A 24,663-nucleotide genomic window follows, 5' to 3' on the forward strand; every position below is an offset into this window, starting at 1 on the left:
ATCTGCAGGGCTACGGACCAAATGCTGGAACGTGGGATTAAAATAGGTGGATTGTTTTTTGGCCGGCACAGACATGTTGGGCCAAGTGGCCTCTTTCTGTGCCTTAACCTTTCTATAATTCTACGGTTAAAGGTTTTGGGCAAGAGATGCAGGGGGGATGTGAGGAAGAACTTTTTTATGCAGTGAATGGCAATGACCTGGAACTCACTGCCTACGAGGGTGGTGGAAACAAAGATGATTAATGATTTCAAAAGGAAATTGGATAAATGCTTGAGGGAAATAAACTTGCAGGGCTACAGAGATACAGCAGGGGAATGGGACTGACTGGATTGCTCTACAGAGAGCCAACATGGACTTGATGGGCCGAATGGCCTCCTTCTGTGCCATAATGATTCTATGACTTCATCTTAACCTAGCTCTCTGAGTGGAAGGAGCAATTGCAATGTCAGGTTGAGGTTGGTTGCTGCTCCGCTGTTGACATGGTCGTGGCCTTGAACCTCTGAGTGCAGGGTCATACGATATCTTGCAACAGCTGGAAGCATGCCCAACCACAGCTGCCAGTTCTCGTCCACCTTAGGAGTTTGTTCAATACTTTGAAGGGCCTGACTGAGTGGAAAGATGTGCAACTGTTATGTGAAAAAGTTGCTTGATCTGATCATTCTTCTGCCACTCCCCTGGGGTTGACACCTCAGTTGAATGGCCAGAAGGCTGCATGAGAACAGTCATTAGGATTATCTCCAATCTGGGCAAAGCCTGGTGCTACTGCTGTTCCAGCCTGTTCCAGGAACCTATTCCCCATTGAGTTGATGACATCCTTTTCAGTGGCTATGCTGTAAAATCTACTCTCTCAAAGCAAAAGCTAGTTTTCTGTTTGAAACACACACAGAGGCAGAAGCTTTGAAATGATCGCTGTGGGAGCTTTTTGATTTCTAAAGATCTTTCGTTTGACAGTTATCTATTGCAGATCAATGATTTTTTTGACTGTGTGGACACTGATCTAAGGTAAAGGACTAACAGCATAAAATGGGGGAGGGGGGAAATAAAAGATAAAAATAATGCAGAAACTGAAATAGATGTTGAGTAACCTGAATAAAATGATGCTGAATGAAATGGTGAATAATCCAAGGCATTTGCTTTCAGCAGTTTATCTGAGCTTTGCTAATGTATGTTTGGTTTTCCTGTTTTTGTTTCACTGGTCCTTTACTATGTAAATACAGATAAGTATTAAATCTGTTCCCAACGAGACAAAGTATTGTAGTAAACTGGCTGCTATTGAAACATTACTGCAGATTTGCATGTACTTACTTTAAAATTAACCTTTTTGATTTGATATTTGGCATCCCTGGCTTCCAGCATTGCTGAGGGTGTAATCTCTTTTAATAGCTTATTTTCCTCATTTATATTGTATTTTCATATGCTGATTTGTGACTGGATGTATTATGGGCCTGCTCCAAAAGTACTGGGGTTTGCTAAAGAACCAAAAGGGACAGGGTATGATTCCACTAGGGTTCCACCATTTTCATGTCCCCCATTGCCAGCATGCTAGAAAATTGTCCTTCCAGTCACAGGATTTTGGGGCTATTGTGTTCCTCACAATTCAGACGCGACAGCTCAACATCACACTTCAAGGTGTTCTCAGTGCAAAATACAGAAAGAAATCTGCTGAGTTTTCTGACCTTGATAATGTGTCCACTGCCCAAGGGTGAGGACCAGGGATTTATAAGCAACTTCCAAATTACCTTAAAGCAACAGGTCAGCTCAAACACAATTCCAATTTAACAGCTAAATATCAGAAGCATTCACTAAACCTCAGGCTAATCTGCAATTCCATGGAAGATTAGCTAGTAGTGAATAGGGTAGAAATTGGTTCGCGTCTAAGGGTGCAAAACAGGTAGTTCAACTGTACTGCCCACCTGAAGACACTAACCCGAGGAGCTCACCTTAATAATTGTGAGGAGCTCAAGGGACAGCTCACAGCTCCCCGTGGGACCAACTTAGGCCACCTGCTTTGCTGGCAGTGGCCGTAAGCAGCCTGCAGTAGTGCTGTGGAGCTGGGAGGAACATTTTCTTTTCCAAAATATACTTTATTCATAAAAATCTGTAAAAAATACACTACAAAACAGTTCAAAACAGCACCAAGTCGACAATACAAAGAGTGTAAAGGAGATCAGTTTCCTTCAATACAGGAGTGTGTTGCCTCACAACCCTTCCATTTCATTTTACATGCCATGTACATTTTGCAGCAAACCCATATTTTCCGGATACAGCCCAAGGGGTTTTCCATGGATCCAGCCCCTCAGTTCAGCTTGGTGGGGGGACCTTACACAGTGGTCTTTCCCCATTGAGCCTTTGCTGCGGCTGCCCCAAGCTTGAGTGCGACCCTCAGCACGTAGTCCTGGACCTTGGAATGTGCCAGTCTGCAACACTCGGTCGTGGACAACTCTTTGCGCTGGAAGACCAGCAAGTTTCAGCAGACCAAAGAGCGTCTTTCACCGAATTGATAGTCCTCCAGCAGCAGTTGATGTTTATCTCGGTGTGTGTCCCTGGGAACAGCCCGTAGAGCACAGACTCCTGTGTTACGGAGCTGCTTGGGATGAACCTCGACAAAAACCACTGCATCTCTTTCCACACCTGCTTTGCAATGACACATTCCAGAAGGAGGTGGGCAACAGTCTCTTCCCACCACAGCCACCTCAAGGGCAGTGTGCGGAGGCGGTGAGATTCCGGGCGTGCAGGAAGGATCTGATGGGGAGGGTTCTTCTCACCACCAACCAAGCTACATCTTGGTGCTTGTTTGAAAGTTCTGGTGATGATGCATTCTGCCAAATGACTTTGACAGTCTGCTCGGGGAACCATCTGACAGGATCCACCATCTCCTTTCCCCGTAGGGCCTTGAGGACATTCCATACAAACCACTGCCTGATGGATTGGTGGTCAAATGTGTTTTTCAGCAGAAGCTTTACCACGAAGGATAGGTGGGACGGCACGGTCCAACTGGATGGAGTGTTCTGTGGCGATGTGACCAGACTCATCCTTTGCAACACCGGGGACAGATAGAACCTCAGTACGTAGTGACACTGAGTGTTTGCATACTGGGGATCTACGCACAGCTTGATGCAGCTGCACACGAAGCTAGTCATCAGGATGAGGCGACGTTGGGTACATTTTTCCCACCCTTATCCAGAGGTTTGAACATCGTGTCCCTCCGGACTCGGTCCATTTTGGATCCCCAGTTGAAGCGGAAAATGGCTCGGGTGACCGCCACAGTGCAGGAGTGGGGTATGGGCCAGACCTGCGCCACGTACAGCAACAACATGAGCGCCTCGCACCTGATGACCAGGTTCTTACCCACAATGGAGAGAGATCGCTGCTCCCACATGCTCAGCTTATGGTGTATCCTGGCTCCTCCCTCCTTCCATGTTTTGGTGCATGCCCCAGCCCCTCCGAACCACATCCCCAACACCTTCAGGTAGTCTGACCTGATGGTGAAGGGGACAAAGGATCGGTCAGCCCAGTTCCCAAAGAACATGGCCTCGCTCTTGCCCTGGTTAACTTTGGCTCCTGAGGCCAGTTCGAACTGGTTGCAGATGCTCATCAGTCTGCGAACAGACAGCGGATCCGAGCAGAAGACGGCGACGTCGTCCATGTACAGGGAGGTGTTAACCTGAGTGCCTCCACTGCCTGGGATTGTCACCCCTCTTATGCTCGCATCCTTCCTAATAGACTCAGCAAAGGGTTCAATACAGCAAACAAACAAGACCGGGGAGAGAGGACAGCCCTGTCTGACTCCGGATTGGATCGGGAAACTTTGATTCCCACCCATTGATTGAGACTGCGCTACTGATGTTTGTGTAGAGCAGTTTGATCCAACTGCAGATCCCCTTCCCAAACCCCATTTTGGAAAGCACATCCATCATGTAGGTGTGCGATATCCTGTCAAAAGCCTTCTCCTGGTCCAGGCTGATGAGGCAGGTGTCCACCCTCCTGTCCCGTACATAGGCGATCGTATCCCTGAGTAGCGCGAGACTATCAGAGATCTTCCTGCCTGGTACAGTGCAGGTCTGGTCAGGGTGAATCACCAACTCCAGAGCAGACTTGACTCGACTGGCGATGACTTTGGACAGAATCTTGTAGTCAACATTAAGCACTGAGATGGGCCACCAATTTCTGATTTCTGCCCTCTCCCCCTTCCGCTTGTAGATGAGGGTGATGATGCCTTTCCTCATGGACTCTGACATGCTGCCGGCCAGAAGCATATTCTCGTATGCTTCCAGCAGGTCTGGGCCGACCCAGTCTCACAGGACCGAATACAACTCAACCGGTAAGCCATCACGTCCGGGAGTTTTACTCGTCTCAGTGGACTTGACGGCCTTTGTCAGCTCGTCCAGAGTTAGTGGCTTGTCCAGTCTCTCCCTCATGCTGTCATCTAAGACCTCTGTGATAGATGACAGGAAGGACTGGGAGGCTCTGCTGTCTGTGGGCTTCACGTTGTACAGCCCAGCATAAAAGGATTTGCTGATCCTTAGTATGTCGGACTGCGAAGACATTACCGAGTCATCCTCTTCCTTCAGGCTGCTGATCACAGAGCTCTCTCTGTGTACCTTTTTCACATCTCATCCTGCTCAATGGAGTGGACTCTGGATCGGAAGATGATCTTGGAGGCCTCCGTGGCAAAGAGCGAGGCCTGCTGGCTCTCCACCTCATGGAGGTCCTCCTTGATCTCGACCCCCATCGACTGCAGCCGGAGCAGATTTTGCATTCTTTTCTGGAGTCGGGACATTTCCTTCTGTCTCTCTCTCGCCCTCTGAACACCTTTGAAGATGAAGAACCTCTTGACGTTCTCCTTGATCGCCTCCCACCAGTGAACTGGAGACTCAAAGAGGGGTTTCACGGTTCTCCAACCTTTGTAATCCCTTTTGAGTTCCTCAACGTTCTCTGGGGTTAGCAGAGTAGCATTGAGCTGGGAGGAACACTCTTGCCTGCCCTGGCTCCACATAAATGTAAGTAAAAAATGTATTTACTGACGTTTGTCTATGGCCTTCCATGGTGCCTCTTTAAGTTGTTGTAGAAACGGAAAAACTAGTTGGAGTACATATGGTGCAGGACCCTTCTTTGCATTTTAAGTTAGGCCAAAACTGCTTTCAGACGGCTGGCAGGGATGCTTGCAAATAACAAGGACCAATATGGCGATGGCCATGCCAGTTGGTGCAGATCAGGCAGAAGACCTTGCTCACAGATTAGTATATGTTATGTCCGTTTTATGGCCAACAAATGGCTGCAATGCATATCAATTTCTCCCCCAGTATTGGCTAAAATGAGGTTCAGCTGGTTCATGGCACAGGTTTATCTATGCCAGCACCTTGTTTGATCTAATTTGAACAATCTACTGATACTCTGTTTCTGCATGATGACTGCTTGTTGGATGATTGTCACTGCTATACATAATGATGCTTCTGTGGTCAGATATCACCTGAGTGATAACTGAGTGTAAACCCTTTCTGTTCACATAAGCCATGGCGTTGATATGATGTCTCCTGATGCCCACATAGATGCTATCTAGAGGGAAATTTGTTATCCAATTAAAGTTGTGTGCCCTGTCCAGTTGACAGCTCCTCTCCTCAGGCAATAATGCCAAAGTACCCCTTCAAATAGCACTCGTCACTTCCCTGATACACATGATGCGCACTTACTGTGTTTGGTGAATTGGAAGCATATAATGGCATAAAAGCTTCTTGCTATTGTAACCTTTCCTACTGTGGAAAGAGCCATTCGTCTTCTAAGTGTTTTCTGCAGGTTATCTTGCAACAGATGATACAACTTTGTGACAGCCACTGTTGCAAAGGTAGGGTTGGTATAATCTCTATACTCTGGTCCTGAGAAATCACCAAAAGCACACACAGGCCCTGAGCTGCCTGTGGACCTAACAATGATGTGTCCTCACAAGCAGATCATCATCCTCAAGGTCAACAGTGCAACTGCAATGTTGCAGATGATTTCCATTCATCCAATGGCCAAGGCTGCTTTGTTTATACTGTATCATCAATAAGAGGTTGTAATTAACCTTTTTAGTAAATTAATATTCTGATTTATTAGCCAATATGGTCAAAATACATAATAGCTAAATTTTAAGCTTTTATTCATCATGGAGCAAAAAGACAATAATGTTGATAGATTAGCATACTCCAAGCCAATCAGTGTGCTATTGACTGACCCGTTCAATGTCTCTGCTTGACATTATTTGTGAAGACTTTGAAAAATATCACACCCTACTGCAGTACTGCTGCATCTCCATTTCCCTCACCAGCAGACCATTGGTTGATTTAGGATATCTACCATCCTGTATTTGAGTGTGTAGGCAGAATTTTCAGCCTTTGTATCTTATTAGGATGTACATGACGGTATGATTGAACAAACAGATCAGTGGTACAGTATCCACTGAAGCATTAAAAGGATGAAAACACCTACAATAGTGTAGTAAGAAGCCTTCTGAAACATTAGTGCATGGTGCCATGACTGGGTGAAGCAACAATTGCACTCATGACCCACTTATGTTCTGAGACTTATTGTGGGAGTGAACTGAGCAGAGGCCAAGCACCGCCTAACAAAGGTGCATAAATCAGTAGAAAACTCATTAAAGGGAAGTTTTCCTGGATCTGTGCCCTGTGCCCGAGATCACCTGAGTAATGTGACTATCAGAAAATCAGGCAAATACAGATGTAAAGCAACCTGCCCAACTTTCCTTGCATTTAAATTAGTAGAGCAAAATTGGGCAGATTGCCTTACAGGTATATGCTCTTCCCTGCCAATTTTCTGATAATTATTGTGCCCAGGTGATCCAGCATACCTTTTTTTATTATTATTCATTCATGGGGTGTGAGCATCACTGGCTAGGCCAGCATTTATTGCTTATCCCTAATTGCCTTTAAGAATGTGGTGGTGAGTCGACTTCTTAAACCACTGCAGACCATGTGAGGTAGGTACACCCACAGTACTGTTAGGAAGGAAGTTCCAGGATTTTGACCCAGCAAAAGTGAAGCAATGATGATATAGTTCCAAGTCAGGATGGCGTGTGGCTTGGAGGGAAACTTGCAGGTAGTGATGCTCCCATGCAACTGCTGCCCTTGTCCTTTCAGGTGGTAGAGATCGTGGGTTTGGAAGGTGCTGTATAAGGAGACTTCATGTGTTGCTGCAGTGCATCTTGTAGATGGTACATACTGCTGCCACTGTTCGTCGGTGGTGGAGGGAGTGAATGTTCATAGATGGGGTGCCAATCAAGTGGGCTGCTTTGTCCTGGATGGTGTTGAGCTTCTTGAGTGTTGGAGCTGCACCCATCCAGGCAAGTGGAGAGTATTCCATCACATTCCTGACTTGTGTCTTGTCGATGATGGACAGGCTTTGGAGAGTCAGGAGGTGAGTTACTCGCTGCAGGATTCCTAGCCTCTGACCTGCTCTTGTAGCCACTGTATTTATATGGCTACTCCAGTTCTGTTCTGGTCAATGGTAACCCCCAGGATGATGACAGTGGGGGATTCAGCGATCGTATCCTAGGCATTGATACAGTCAAATCTCCCCTTATAGATGGGCAGCATGATATAGGGCTCAAAGCAGCTCACCCATATGCCCTGTAAACCATATTTGTTGCACAGTCAGGGGAGTTATAGAGGAAATGATATCTATTAAAAGAAATGAAAAGTGTGGTGCAGCAAATATGTGTTGCTATGGATCATTGTACAAAGTGGCAGGAGATAGGTGATCAGTCAAATAATCCTCCATGTGGCAAATCTGTGGTCCTATGTCATCAGGAAAAGGACATAAGGAAGTTGTCTGTAGCATTGAGAACAAGCTACTGATTTTGCACAAATAGCAAACTCAAGGTTGAGTTACCCCATGGGCTCATTTGCATAAACACTAGTTTACTACAAGAACTAATTGCACTGAAATTTGTCCTTTCCTCTAGTGTGAATAGGCTGCTGGCACATGCCAAACGTGCGTAAGGTACTTAGCCAATAGCACAGTTGACTATAGCTTGTTGTAAAATAGGTGGCAGTAAAGAGGACAAAATGTTTACATTGGCACAGGGGAGATGTGTGGGCAACACTGGTCCCTTTAATATTGAAGAATTAGAGGCCCTGCCACAAGAGTGGCACCAAAGGGCCTATTTGGAGCTTAAGGCCAATTTCCAATGAAAACATAAGTGGAAGCATGGAGGGATATTGCTGATGGAGTCAATGTGGTTACTCTGATTCTTTGGTCCTGGCTGCAATTGAGAAAGAAGTTTGCTTTTATCAGGAGGAAAGTGAAGGTGAGTGTGCTACTCATTTGTGCACACACTTTTTGTGGGGCACATCAAACATGGCAAAAACTGATGTTGTTGAATCTCTACACTTTCTGGGAGTACCATTTAAAACACTTTACACCACCATTGCTCTTTTGAACACACTCTTTCATTGTGCCAAATCTTGACTGCACACTTTTCTTGCAGGTGGAGGTAGTGGCTGAGGAACAACAAACAGATGCTCTGAGTTCCAGACCAAGATGCTTCTCTGATGGGTTTTCTTAGTGTTTCTTCTCCTTTAAAAATGTGGTCAGCATGAATAAAACAAAATGATGGCATTGTGGCCAGTTGTTTGATTATGACTATAAGATGACACCTAAATATCAAATCAGTGCAACCTTTCTGTTCATGTAGATCATGGGGTTGATGGGAGGAGGTCTGATGCTCAAATGAGAGCTGCCTTTGATACTTGCATTTGAGGGAAACCTGTAACCCTTTGCAAATGTTTTTTTTCCTTTCCACAGAGAAAATGATGAAAGCGGAGCCAATTGCAATTGTAGCATTTGTCTCTTACTTGATATATGTGTGCACTGAAGATTTGGAAGGATCCAAAAGCATGAAAGCTTCATGCTGTGGAAACCTTCATTTATATGGGAAAAGGCATCGCTGCTCCAGATGTTGTTTGCAGGTCATTCTGCAGCAGATGGTACAAATCTGTGACAGCCTATCTTGTGGAGCAAGTATCCAGGCAAATGTGAAAGGGTGCCCTAGTGTAGATCCTGTGGTACTAATATGCCTAAAGTATTGTTGCAACTCTACTTTTTATCCCCTCATGAACTCCTCTTCTTCAACTAAATCATACTGCATATTCCCAATTCCCAAAGGGATACCTATCCTCACCAGATCAAAGTCAGAGCAGCAATCAAGACTAATGAAAGAAAGAATTGGCAGGGGAAAAAAGCATACAAAAATGTCAGACTATCCAGCAAAGATAATTAATGCATAGAGTAAAATGCACAGAAATGGAATTGAAAATACATTAAAAAAAACTTTTACTAGCAATTGAAATTGTCATGTACGTTTACCAACACTACTTAGCAGATAAGCTCCCAGTATTCCCATTTTAATGTGCAAGGTGCATGCAGTAAATGGAACATCACCTATTATGTAAGATGCAACATGGTACCTAATTTTAATAATGCACACACACAGTTACAGCATTGTCTTACTTTCTTCCCCCATATTTCAAGATATTAAGGAAGCAGATAGGGTTGTTTGGGAGAAATTATTTCCACTAATTGAGGAGTCTAGGACTGGGAGCATAGTCAAAAAATTGAGACAGCCCTTTCAGGAGTGAAATTAGGAAGCATCTCTTCACCCAAAGAGTGGTAGAACTCTCTTCCTGAAACAGCAATTGATGCTGGATCTATTGCTAATTTTAAAACTGAAATTGATAGATTTTTGTTAGCTAAATGTATTAAGAGATATGGGGAAAAGGCAGGTATTAGAAGTTACATTGCTGATCAGTCATGATCTCATTGAATGGCAGAACAGGATCGAGGGACTAAATGGCCTACTCCTGTTCCTATGTTCCTATACTTGAGCATGGCAAAATGTGGGGCATGGCAAAATCTTAGTACAGAGAGCCTTCTAGGCAGGTAGTTCCATTACAGTAACGTGCTACCATCCGAGCAAAATGCATCAGAAAAACATCTTGTCATATTTCGATGCTTAAAACAGCACTGACTCAAATGGGATAATTTTCTGACCTTGCTCTGCCAACTGTAAGACTTGTTCATGTCGGAAATTGGGATGAGCATAGACAGAAACCTATGCTCAGCACATGCCAACATTTTCTGTATGAAGCTTAATACTGGAAAGTTGCCGAATAAATGAAAATAATTTAGCTACTGCAATTTTAATGATTAATTGCATTTATTTGATTTGTTTGTGTAGTAGGAAATCTTGTTCATTCGGGTTCAGTGTTGACAGCCATTGAAAATAATTGAATTGGGATTTCATTATGCAATTTGAAAGTCACAGAGTAAATTCCAGTGGGAGCGAGAGAGGGCTTGTAAGAACACATCAAGAAATTAGAATGAGCTGAACTAACAGTAATTTCTTACACTTTTATCATTTTATCATCCTTTCTTGCATAGAATTTGCAGCACAGAAACAGGCCTTTGACCCAACATGTATATGCTGGTGTTTATGCTCCACACAAGCCTCCTCCCACTTCATCTCATGCTATCAATATATCCTTCTATTCCTTTCTCCCTCATATTTATTTAACATCCGCTTAAATGTATCTAGGCTACTCACCTCAGCCACTCCATATGGTAGTGAATTCCACATTCTCGCCATTCTCTGAAAGTTTTTCCTGAATTCTTTATTGAATTTATTAGTGATTATCTTATATTTATGGTCCCTGGCTTTGGATTCCCCCACAATTGAAAACATCTTCTCTACAACTACCCTATTGAACCCCTCCATAATTTTCAAGATATCTATCAAGCCATCTCTTAGTCTTCTCTGTTCTAGAGAAAAGCATCACAGCCTGTTGAGTCTTCCTGATAGTTGTACCCTTTCAGATCTGGTATCATCCTTCTTGCACTTTCACCAATGCTTCAATATCATTTTTGTTTTATGGAGTCCTAAACTGTGCATAGTACTCTAAGTGTGGTTTAACCAAGGTTCTATATAAGTTTAAACTAACTTCTCTGTATTTTATTACTATTCCTCTAGAAATGAACCTCAGGACTTTATTTCACTTTTTAAGGCTTTATTTACCTGTATTGTCATTTTTAATGATTCGTAAATCTGTACCCCAAGATTTCTTTGGGCTTTCATCCCATTACACTCTTACTTTCCAAGAGGTAGGTAGCCTCCTACCAAAATGTAACACTTCACAAATATCTATATTGAAATCCTTTAGTCATTTGCATGGCCCCTGACTGCAAATGATCTAATCTTAGTCATGACTCTGTTATACAGTATCTTATCGAAGGGCTTTTGAAAATCCAAGTATATTACATTCAGTATCTTATCGAAGGGCTTTTGAAAATCCAAGTATATTACATTCATTGTTACCCTTATCTATTCTTCCTGTAACTTTTTCAAAGAATTCAATAAGGTTGTCAGAGCATGACTTACCATTTGAAATCCATGCTGACTGTTCTTTATTGTATTTTCAGTTGCTGCATGGTTTTCTATTACATTTTTGAGTAAAGATTCCAATCTATTTCCTACCACCAATGTCTATACTTCTCTGGATTTGTCAGAATACCTTTTTGAATACAGGATTAACATTACTCGTCTGCCAGTCCTCTGGCACTATCCCCTTTCTATATATAGTAGTGCTCCTGCCATCTCTTCCTTAGCTTCTTTGAGTTTTTTCATGTTTCTTATGCTTTAGGTACATAGGAACAGGAATAGACCATTTAATTTCCCCATCATTCTTGTTAACAATGGCATTTTAAACTTTTTAATCGCACTATTATGCCTTAATGCCATTACCTCCCTTTTGAAACATTTTAATTAACTTTGCATCAATAGCTTTTGCAGGGTCGGGGTGGGGGGGGGGGGGGGGGGTGGTGAATTCCACAGTATTACAATTCTTAATGTGAAGAATTTTGTCCTGGATTCATCTTTAACCAATTTAGCTCAAACCCCAAGATATTGGGCAAAATCTTACTCATTCAAAACCCACTCAGTTACACACAGTTATCAGGCCTATCAACCCTCATTTTAATCTTTCATTTATTTATAATTTTCCTTTAATATGTACCATATATTTGTCAAGAAGAAATGTAAATGCTATGTATATGGCACAGCGCATTGCTACAGAGGACATGGTGAAAAATCTGTTCTAGTCCTGATAAATTCACCTGCTATCCTGCTACTTGTTGACATAAACTTAGCATAAATTTAGAATTGGCAATAAAAGTTTAAAGGCGGAGGTTAAAAAATACTTTAGTTCATACAAATAGTTTCTGGAATGTGACATTTATTACCATAAGTGACTATTGAAGCTATTGGTATTTACGAAGGAATTAGATAATCTCTTGCATTGGAAAAATGTTAAAAGATGTAAGTTAAAAAAGAGTCATATAGATAGCTCTGATATGAGTAAGCACTGGTACAGGCACCGTGGATATAAGGATGATTCTGTTTCTGTTACCACCAAAAAGAACATTAAATTCTTCATTCAACACTGTTGAAGTCACATCTGCTTTGGCACAGTATTTCAATAGGTCACAATGTGTTAGATTTTATAAAACTGGTGATCTCATTGCAGAGCTTCATGTGACAAGAGTATATAATGGAAATTTAGGCAAAGAATTTAGCTGTATCTTTGACATAGGGCCACCTTTATTTATTACCCCCATGGTGGCCTCAACCTTGGAAAATCACCCCTCATTGCATTAGTGTGAGTTTTTTGATCACGACACCACCGCCCTTATTGGCACCGTTAATTCAGGGCCAATTAGTAAGCAGTTTTGTACAGTTCTTCATGCTCACTACAATCAGGGTTGTGATTGTCCAAACGCACTTCAGATACAACACTTTGAGCCAACAGTAAAACATTCAGCTCATCCAGTGTGAGCTGGATTCCAATTCAGGCTTCAGAGGGAAAATTACAAACCCACACCAATAACCACTCCACAAACTTCTACAAAATCTAAATTCTCTTAATTAGACTTTTGGCAATTGCCAGAAACAAAATAAACCTGTCATTTGTTGTTTTTGCAGTGTTTGCCAGTAAAGGTAAAGGGTTAGTCTATAAAAAGGGATAACTCATAATGCACAAAAATAACATACTTATGGAAATTAACTTAGTCGAATGTGACAAACAATAATTAGTTCACAGTTGCCATAAAATATATACAGTTTAGGAGAATAAAATTACTGTTACAAAGCTGACACCTCTAATCCATTCCAGGAATATGAAAATCAGGTAGAGATCAAGGTCTATAAAACAGTTTTCTGCATCCAACATTTCAAACCCAGGAGATCTTGTCTTATTTAGTTGTAAACAGATCTTAAGAACACAAGAACCAGAAAAGGGCATGAGTGGGAGAATAGACAGCAAACAGCAAACAAAGCTGGAACCAAATAAAAACTGCAGGAAGAAAGACAAAAACAACTGACAGTAATACAGACATTTCTGTAGAAATTACAATTTTTAGGTGAATGCATCCAATGAAAGGCAAGTGCCCAGTCTTTATATTAAAGAAAACATAAGAAGTCTTACCCACTATAATTTTTTTCATATGATCCAGATGCCAAATTAGTAGGAAATAATCTTCAACAATATGTCAACGTTGATGCACTCTACTGCAGTGCATGTATTGAATGTGCCAATAATAACACATTAGGAGTCTTGTACTTTCTAAAAGAAAATCTTCATTAATCTCTCTTCAAAATTCCCAACAAGTATTCAGATGATTGATCTGTTCTTTAGAGTTTATATTGCCCCCATTCTTGAATGCCAAATAATTATTTTTTTAACTCACTGGTAGAGCAGTGCGAATATTAGTAAAGTAGAAATCACTTCCAGGATTATCATTGTACATGAGAAGCTCAAATCTGGACTTTGTGCCTCCCTTCATCTGATAAATGTCTGTGCTGGTGATGTTTTGATTGACAGATTCAGCAGCCAGTTACACGGAGGCATCTGGCTAGCAGAGGGGCGTTACTGAGCAGGCAACAGCATCTTCACTACAGAGCGCCGATGGGACTGCAGCAGGAAATACAATGGGGGCAGCAGCTGAGTGTGTGGGACATTAGATATTCTGTGCACTTCAGTATATAAATTGTAAAAAAAAATCATGAGTGATTGGAAAATACTCCATTGCTCTCGAGTTAAGTGTGCATATCACACATAAATACAGCTGTAGTATCACGAATTTGATTAACTTAACTTGAAGACCGCAGAGAGTAGTTTAACATTGAACTAAGCTATATCATTGCGGCTTTGGTCTGCGCACTTATTCACAAGGAGGCACCATTAGTAAGGACGCTGTTGCATTTGTCGCTCCACTGGCTTGGTGGGAAGCACCAGCAGGCTCACAGTGAAGATGGGGAGCTGTGCTGATCCCACATTCCTGTTATCTCAATTATCCCACTTAAACTGGTTAACATCTGTGTAAAATAATGTGTTAAGGATTATTGAGGGTCAGTATTTTTCGCTTAAACGTTGCTGGCGCATGGCAGGAAATTCTGTAGTTCCGATTTTCCGACTATTCATCTCAAGGATTGGCCCAGGGTTATGGGATACATGTTTCCGGTATATGGCAGCAGCACTGGAGGAGAATCCTGACTCTGAATTTGGCCAGTCGGAATTTTTGCCTTTTTTGAATGTTTCAATGTTGGATGCAAGGGGAGAGCTCTTTATTAACACTTTCAGGTTTCCAGGAAGTAATATAAAAGGGAGGGGAAAATAAGAAGGGTTCTATGATACAGATTTACTCAGGAACAGTCTGAACAACTTTGTAACAATGTCAGTGGGCAATGTTGTCTGCTGCTGATTCCTAGTGGGGATTTTCAAGGGGTTTAAATGAAGCCATTCTTCCCTTCCGCAGTATCTTTTATAATATTTCATTTGGCACAACGTTGTGTGATAGACTTTTCTTTTTGTTGTTGTTAGTAGCTCTATCTTCCCTCTCACCCTGCAGGTTCCTACTGTGCCGCTCAATGCCACCACCCCAATCCCCACCCCAAAGCAGCCTGTGCAATGCCCCTAGTTTCCAGCAGAGAGAGAGGGATGTTTGTTGGAAATGGAGGCCTTGGATAGACATCAGCAGAACCAGATTGCTTAGTTAATTTAATTTTTAAAAACATAGATTGCAGTATTAAATTGCTCTTCGAGATGTTGCTTCCAGTTAAAGCAGATAAGGAGTGTTGCTCCTTTAATCATATACGGTCTGTGAACATTTGATCGAAGTTTAACACACAGCAAATAGCTGATTCCCCTGGAGGTATAAATACAAATGCTGCTTCAATTCAGATCGCTTGCATTTTTATATATGTGTTACACCGTATGATACTGCTTTCCAGTTTTACATTTTGTTTTTTCTTCACAAGCCCCAAAACAATTAACTACAGCAATCCCTGGACATCAGGCAGAATTAATAGGATTTCTTTGGAAACTCCCACTCAAATATTTCTGAATCCCTTAAAATATGGATAAATAGCAGGTAAATGACAATGAAAAATACACACAAAGTTTGGGCAAGAACATTGGTATTAGTTGGAGATCATTAACATACATTAGGTTACAGAAGAAACTATGGAATTAATTGGAACGGAGAAAAAAAAGGCTTGAATTCATGGAGGACAAAAATAGGGGTTTCACAGTATTGATTTTGACATGTTAATGAAACAACATGACCAATATTTATCCTGTACAAAGGGAGGAAGAGCGAATCTTGTTTCGAACTGATACAGGTAGAAGGGATGATTCCACCATCCTACACTTCCAGTTCCCCATCTGTCCTACCAATCCACTAAAGTAGCTCCTTACAGCAGAGGTTTACCTCACCCTGGTTGTCTCAGCATACGTTTGCTGTTCCTTCTCATGTCAAGAGTAATGTGTCATACAACTGAAACACAATGTGCAAAGTACAATGGTTGTGTGCAATACTTTAAATAGTACTCACCAGAGAAGCTTGTACATAAGAAATGTATGCAGACCTGAGGAGCACACTTACCTTTCCCTTCCATGTAATATGAACAAACTGCATTGTAACTTACAGCCATGCATGAGGAATCTAGCTGCACTAATTACAATGGTAACCTCTCTTCATACAGCTTGAATCTGGAGGGTGACCTTCAGCCTGAAATATGGTGTTTGTTGAACTTCTTTTGACAGGGCCTCCAAACCTTAGGCATCAAAAGAAACAATATTGTCCACATATCTTCTCTGTGTCACTGTAAACAATTAGTCCACACTTCTGACATTACCATGACAGCCCAGTTAAAAATGAGGTGCAGTCCATTAAGAGCTACTGCCTTACCGGATTTTATACCCCCCAGCAAGGTCTGCTACAGACTAACCTCTGTTGCCAAGTTTTTTCCCAAACCTGCAGCCTACTCAATTTATACTGCAAAGTTTGATCCCGTCTACTCCTGTGCTATGGGTTATTTCAGTTTTGCCGGGATATCTAGTAGTACCTCCTCACTATTTGACCCAAAGTTGCTCTTTATAAAACCAGACCAAATTGAGTGTGCAAGGTCTTATGACTTTACCCTGCAGGGTGAAAAGCTTCACTAAATTTGCTGTATTCTATCCAGAGATAAATTCCTCCCAAATTTTCTTAAGAGTTCAAAGGGAATTCCTGAGGAAAATTGGGAATAAGAGGAATGTGGACCTTGGACCTGTTTATTTGTCACAGTTTTCTTGAGATGAGGACTGCCTGTGTTCATAAAGGTTCCTGTGGGAAAGCTGATATAGCCTTCATCCCCACTAGATCTCCCACCGTCTCTCAGCCTCTCAGTTCCTCAGTACAAGAGTCCATTTGTGACCTCATTTTTTTTTTATTTCCAAAATATACTTTATTCATAAAAATCTGTAAAAATTACATTGCCAAACAGTTTCCAAACAGCACCAAAAAAATACAAACATTGCACATATGCTTTAGCATATCTGGGTGTGTGACACCCTTGATCTGGATTTGACCACGTGAAGCAAAGACACCTCTCCCTAATTGTGGCCAACTTCACCTATTACTTCGGGATCATCCTGGGGAGTAAGGACAACCCCAAGTTCTCTTCTCCACCACAAACTTCAACTTTGACCTCCTTCCCTAACCCATACATCCTCACTTCTGATGTCAAGACTGAGAATTTCTTTGTCTCTAAAAGTGAGACTATCTGCTGAGCCACCTTATTTCTCAACATCAGTAAGCACAGGTCAGCCTCCATACATATGTAAATGGCTTTACCTCAACATTACAGATGTTGCTGTGACATCTAGCCATAGAATCATAGAAAGTTTAAGGTACAGAAAGAGGCCACTTGGCCCACCGTGTCTGTGCCGGCCAAAAAACAATCCAACTATTCTAATCCCATCTTCCAGCATTTGGTCCGTAGCCCTGCAGCTTACAGCACTTGAGGTGCATATCCAGACTCCCTTTGAATGAATTGAGAGTCTCTGCCTCAACTTCCCTTTCAGGCAGTGTGTTCCAGACCATCACCACCCTCTGGGTGAAAAAGCTTTTCCTCATCTCCCCTCTAATTATTCTACCAATCACTTTAAATCTATGCCTCCTCTCATTCACCTCTCTGCTAAGCCATCTATCCAAAATTAAATGTTGGGTGAACCAAAAATTCCTTGAGCTCAACATTGCAACATTGGTGGGACCAAAGCTATCATATTCAATTCTGCCAGAAATTCGGCCCCACAAATGATCCATCACCAAGACTCACCTTTGTAATATTGCCTGCCTTCATCTTCATTGCCACTGAAACTCTTGTCTATGCCTTCAACACCTCAAGGCTGGACTTCTTCAACACCCTTCTAATTGGTTTCCCAAGCTCCATGCTACGCAAATTTTATTTAATTAAATGCACCATTGGCTGTATCCTATCTCATATGAACAACAAAACAAAGAGCAAAGAACAGTACAGCACATAAACAGGCCATTCGGCCCTCCAAGCCTGCGCCGATCTTGATGCCTGCCGAAACTAACACCTTCTGCACTTCCGGGGCCCATATCCCTCTATACAGTAAATGGAAAAGTCCTGGGGAAAATTGATGTCCAGAGAGATTTGGGTGTTCAGGTCCACTGTTCCCTGAAGGTGGCAACGCAGGTAAATAGAGTGGTCAAGAAGGCATACGGCATGCTTTCCTTCATCGGACGGGGTATTGAGTACAAGAGTTGGCAGGTCATGTTACAGTTGTATAGGACTTTGGTTCGGCCACATTTGGAATACTGCGTACAGTTCTGGTCGCCACATTACCAAAAGGATGTGGATGCTTTGGAGAGGGTGCAGAGGAGGTTCACCAGGATGTTGCCTGGTATGGAGGGCGCTAGCTATGAAGAGAGGTTGAGTAGATTAGGATTATTTTCATTAGAAAGACGGAGGTTGAGGGGGGACCTGATTGAGGTGTACAAAATCATGAGAGGTATAGACAGGGTGGATAGCAAGAGGCTTTTTCCCAGAGTGGGGGATTCAATTACTAGAGGACACGAGTTCAAAGTGAAAGGGGAAAAGTTTAGGGGGGATATGCGTGGAAAGTTCTTTACGCAGAGGGTGGTGGGTGCCTGGAACGCGTTGCCAGCGGAGGTGGTAGATGCGGGCACGATGGCGTCTTTTAAGATGTATCTAGACAGATACATGAATGGGCAGGAAGAAAAGAGATACAGAACCTTAGAAAATAGGCGACATGTTTAGAGAGAGGATCTGGATCGGCGCAGGCTTGGAGGGCCGAAGGGCCTGTTCCTGTGCTGTAATTATCTTTGTTCTTTGTATCTTTGTATTCCCTTCCTATTCATATATTTGTCAAAATGTCTCTTAAACGTCGCTATCGCATCTGCTTCCACCACCTCCCTGGCAAGTTCCAGGCACTCACCACCCTCTGTGTAAAAAACTTGCCTCGCACATCCCCTCTAAACTTTGCCCCTCGCACCTTAGACCTATGTCCCCTAGTAACTGACTCTTCCACCCTGGGAAAAAGCTTCTGACTATCCACTCTGTCCATGCCGCTCATAACTTTGTAAACCTCTATCATGTCGCCCCTCCACCTCCGTCGTTCCAGTGAAAACAATCCGAGTTTTTCCAACCTCTCCTCATAGCTAATGCACTCCAGACCAGGCAACATCCTGGTAAACCTCCTCTGTACCCTCTCCAAAGCCTCCACGTCCTTCTGGTAGTGTGGCGACCAGAATTGCACGCAATATTCTAAGTGTGGCCTAACTAAGGTTCTGTACAGCTGCAACATGACTTGCCAATTTTTATACTCTATGCCCCGACTGATGAAGGCAAGCATGCCAAATGCCTTCTTGACTACCTTATCCACCTGCGATGCCACTTTCAGTGACCTGTGGACCTGTACGCCCAGATCTCTCTGCCTGTCAATACTCCTAAGGGTTCTGCCATTTACTGTATACCTCCCACCTGCATTAGACCTTCCAAAATGCATTACCTCACATTTGTCCGGATTAAACTCCATCTGCCATTTCTCCGCCCAAGTCTCCAACCGATCTATATCCTGCTGTATCCTCTGACAATCCTCATCATTATCCGCAACTCCACCAACCTTTGTGTCGTCTGCAAACTTACTAATCAGACCAGCTACATTTTCCTCCAAATCATTTATATATACTACAAAGAGCAAAGGTCCCAGCACTGATCCCTGTGGAACACCACTGGTCACATCCCTCCATTCAGAAAAACACCCATCCGCTGCGACCCTCTGTCTTCTATGACTGAGCCAGTTCTGTATCCATCTTGCCAGCTCACCTCTGATCCTGGGTGACTTCACCTTTTGTACCAGTCTGCCATGCGGGACCTTGTCAAAGGCTTTACTCAAGTCCATATAGACAACATCCACCGCCCTTCCCTCATCAATCATCTTCGTCACTTCCTCAAAAAACTCAATCAAATTAGTAAGACACGACCTCCCCTTCACAAAACCATGTTGCCAAATGGGAGTAAATCCTGTCCCGAAGAATCTTCTCTAATAGTTTCCCTACCACTGACGTAAGGCTCACCGGCCTATAATTTCCTGGATTATCCTTGCCACCCTTCTTAACAAAGGAACATTGGCTATTCTCCAGCCCTCTGGGACCTCACCTGTAGCCAATGAGGATGCAAAGATTTCTGTCAAGGCCCCAGCAATTTCTTCCCTTGTCTCCCTCAGTATTCTGGGGTAGATCCCATCAGGCCCTGGGGACTTATCTAGCAACACCTCCTTCTTTTTGATAATGAGATGACTGAGACTATCTGCACTCCCTTCCCTAGGCTCATCAACCACCAAGTCCTTCTCCTTGGTGAATACTGATGCAGTGTACTCATTTAGCACCTCGCCCATTTCCTCTGGCTCCATGCATAGATTCCCATCTCTGTCCTTGAGTGGGCCAACCCTTTCCCTGGTTACCCTCTTGCTCTTTATATATGTATATTCACCTATCAGCCCCTACCTTTACTAACTCCTCTGACTCATCAGTATCCATGTATTGGTTTCAAAGTCCTAGTCTTCTGCAAATCCATCCCTACCTTAGCTCCATACTACCTCTGCCACCTCCTCCAACCCTGTGTCCCAATGCACCCTATTCTCTTCCATCTCTGGTCTAGTGTGCACACCCTGGGTCACCTGCCATATCTTGCTCTCTTGCTTGGTGTCTAACTGGAGCGAAAATTTTTGTCTATATTTGTGCACCATATTCTCTTGTAGTCTTTTTGTTAATAATCAGAAAATGTAGGACTAAATAATAATGTTTTGAATAGGAATTAACAACTGTTGAAGGTGCTGTAATTGAAGTTAATGGTATCCAGTTGCTAACTGTCTATTCTTGATAGTCATATAATTAAAAATGTTCTGCTAATTGTTAGTTGTTAGTAATCAGCACAGTCTTATTGATATTTAAAAAGCTAGCATCTTTCTATGTTCAAAGACCACAAAGAAAGCAATCAGAGTGTTTAATCACCATCCATTTATCAAGCAAATGTCTCAGTAATTATTAAGCTACTTTGTCATAAATCTTTTACTTTCATTAGCTGTCGCTACGGAAAATAAAACGAGTGTACTTTTGATGTTGATCACACAGGCAGAAAATTACAACTCAACATTTTTGCATAAAAAGACATCTCAATCATACACCAGTCAGGATGGAAACTTGATAATTAGTAGTCTGAATGTGGTGAAATTGCTTACCCGTCACATGTCAGTGGATGAGGTGAACAGAGGGTTATCATATGTTAATAAAGTAAAGTATTAAAGTCACATGATCTGAAGCTGGCATTGCCAGAAGAGTCCAAAAAATCAGCTCTGCTAGCAATGATTAGACCCTAAGTTGTTTGGTTTTACTGTTTCTTTCTGCTTTGAGATTTCTTTACTTAGTTTACTTCACCGATTTCTGTTGCAAATGTCTTATCTAAAAAGCCAAAATGATTATTTGTTGTCAAATGTAATGATCCGTGTTTTGTGCAGCAAAATCTATATATCATAAAAGTCTTGAATACAGCACATATTTCCTGTGTTACACTTACTCCCTGTAACACTTTTCCATCACACTTTATTGATTATAGCTATTTTCATAAAACAGCATATCCTCCAACTCACCATGAGCAACATTATGCAAAATCTGCTATTTGCTATTAATTGATGACATATTCTCTGTTTCTGTACAAAGTGTAGATGTACAAAGGGTCCTGGGTGTCCTTGTCAATAAGTCACTGAAAGCTAACATGCTGGTGCAACAAACAATTAGGAAGGCTAATGGTACGTTAGCCTTTATCGCAAGAGGATTTGAGTACAGGAGTAGTGAAATCTTGCTTCAATTGTATAGAACCTTGGTTAGACTGCACCTGGAGTACTGTGTGCAGTTTTGGTTCCTTTACCTTAGAAAGGATATTATTGCTATAGAGGGAGTGCAACAAAGGTTCACCAGACTTGTTCCCGGGATGGCAGGACTGTCCTATGAAGAGAGATTGGGGAAACTGGGCCTGTATTCTCTAGAGTTTCGAAAAATGAGAGGTAATCTCATTGAAACCTACAAAATACTTAAAGGAATAGACAGGGTAGATGCAGCTAAGATGTTTCCCCTGGTTGGGGAGTCTAGAACCAGGGGACACAATTGCAAAATAAGGGGGAAGCCACTTAGGACAGAGATGAGGAGAAATTTCTTTACTCAGAGGGTTGTGAATCTTTGGAATTCTCTATCCCAGAGGGCTGTGGAAGCTTAGTCATTGAGTATGTTTAAAGCAGAGACTGGCCGATTTCTAAATACCAATGACATAAGGGGATATGAGGATAGTGTGGGAAAAAGGCATTGAAGTGGATGAACAGCCATGATCGTATTGAATAGCGAGGCAGGCCCGACGGGCCGAATGGCCTATTCCTGCTCCTATGTTCCATAATAACTAGGTGTCATCAGAAATATCTTGCACAGATATATCACAAGATGGTTGTGGCTGGGTGCATAAAAAGACTTGAAGGGTAAAACTATGGTATCTGACATCAGTAACAAACATGTTAAAGCTTTTGTAAATGGAATTTGAAAATTAAAATTGCATTGAATGTTTTTAATGTATTTGTTATTAATATTGCATTATATAAATTCACACATCATTAGAGAAATTATACTGGGTGTCAGCAGGCAAGGAAAGATTTCCTGTGATCTCATGCATGCTTCACCAACCCTGATTAAGAAATGATACTTAAATCTGTGCGTAATGGAAAGAGTTACCATCTCTATCCCACTTCTTGTCATTCTCCAGTTGCAATATAATGGCACTTATATTTTTTATGAGCTATAAATAAATGTGGAAGAGTGGTTATGAAAGATGATGTTACACTCCAGGGAAATGCTATTTACTTATGACATTAAATAACTTTGCTGGATTTCTTATTTTTGAAATGTATTTTTGAACATGTACACATTGATGATCTAATTATAACCTGTACAATCATCTTTAACTCAGTGAAGCTTCTAGCTTCCCCACTAACCTGTGAGGGCAACTGCAGCTATGTTTCCTTTCAGCACCCTCGCTGCATTCTTCAAGGAGGTCTTACAGAGCCAAATTATGTAAGGTCACATTATGGTCAGCCATGCATTAAGGGTAGGTCATATTCCAGCCCAGCTAAGACCAGCAAACTCAGTACAGTCTAGGTATCAAACCTGAGATTTTCCAGTCTTTATAGCTCAGCACAGGTAGCACACTAGCTAAGTGAGCCATCGGAGACTTTTTGTTGAAAATATTCATGCAGCACTATAGTTAGTAGCCCTTCAGTATGAATGGCGTCAAAGTAGTGCTGACAAAAATAGTATCCAATAGGCCCTGATGTACTGGTGGAACCTCTAGGAAAATGGCTTAGCCATTTTCAGCCTGTTATGCCAGCTCTTTAGTAGAAAATAACAGTTCTTGTTGCAGGAAGCACGTAGCCCACCTGCCACATCTTCCTAAAATTAATTTGGGATGAAGTTCCTCCTGTCAATAGTAGTGAAAATCCAGTTTTATACTTCTACACTTAAAGCTCTCATAGGCAGAATTTAGAAATCATAGAAAATTTACAACATTGAAGGAGGCCATTCGGCCCATCACGTTGTGCCAGTTGATGAAGAGCTACTGAACCTAATCACACCTTTCTTCAGTAGCTCCATAGCCCTCCAGGTTATGGCTCTTCAAGTAGACATGCAAGTGCTTATTAGATATGGTGAGAGTTTCTGCCTCTACCGCCCTTCAGGCAGTGAGTTCCACGTTCCTACCAACAAAAAAATGTTTCACCTTCTCCTCTCTAATCCTTCCAACAATTACTCTAAATCTATTCATCCTGCTTTTTGACCCCTTTGCTAAGGTAAATAGGTCATCCGTAATAACTCTTTCTCGGCCCCTCATAATTTTGTACAGCTCAATTAAGTCACCCCTCCACCTTCTCTGTTCCGAGGAAAACAAATCCAGCCTATCTGTTCTTACCTCATAGCTAAAACTTTCCTTGTAAATCTCCTCTGCACCCTCTCCAGTGCAATCAGATCTTTCCTGTAATGTGATGACCAGAACTGTAGGCTGTACCCAAGCTATGGTCAAACTAGTGTTGTGTACAGTTCTAGCATTACTCCCTGCTATTATATTCTATGCCTCAGCTAAGAAAGGAAAGCACGGCATATGCCTTCTTAACCGTCTTATCGTCCTGACCTGCTACCTTCAAGGATCTGTGAACATGCACTCCAAGGTCCCTCTGTTCCTCCACACTACTCAGTATCCTCCCATTTATTGTGTATTCCCTTGCCTTGTTGCACCTCCCAAAATGCATTACATCACACTTCTCCACATTGAATTCCATTTTCCACTTTTCTGCCTAACTGAGCAAACCATCTATATTTTCCTGCAGTCTAAAGCTTTCCTCCTCATTGTCAACCACATGGCCAATTTTTGTAACATCTGCAAACCTCTTTATCATGCCCCCTACATTTGAGCCGAAATCATTAACATAAACTACAAGAAGCAAGGGGCTGAATATTGAGCCCTGTGGAACCCCACTGGTAACAGACTTCCAGTCACAAAAACACCCGTCGACCATTACCCATTTCACAATTATCTTCCATATCTCATCATTTACCTGTAACTGTATAAGTATGGTATACAATTTAAAGAGAATTATGCCAAGAATAAAGAAAACAAAATATATCTTATTTCATGCATAAAAGTGAGTTGTTCTCTGA

At 42.2% G+C, this 24,663-nt stretch overlaps 1 protein-coding gene across 1 annotated transcript in view; it reads right to left on the bottom strand.

Annotated features, from left to right (window-relative positions):
* Nucleotides 1–13,587, bottom strand: part of ankrd34bb (ankyrin repeat domain 34Bb) — a 40,169-nt gene extending 26,582 nt beyond the window's left edge. The window contains exon 1 of the mRNA XM_068028823.1: nt 13,530–13,587. The gene's annotated coding sequence lies outside the window, so the exon portion shown is untranslated. The remainder of the gene's footprint in view (nt 1–13,529) is intronic.
* Between the last annotated feature and the right edge of the window lie 11,076 nt (nt 13,588–24,663).

This window comes from Heterodontus francisci, chromosome 4, assembly GCF_036365525.1.
Source record: "Heterodontus francisci isolate sHetFra1 chromosome 4, sHetFra1.hap1, whole genome shotgun sequence".
Classification (NCBI taxonomy): domain Eukaryota; kingdom Metazoa; phylum Chordata; class Chondrichthyes; order Heterodontiformes; family Heterodontidae; genus Heterodontus; species Heterodontus francisci.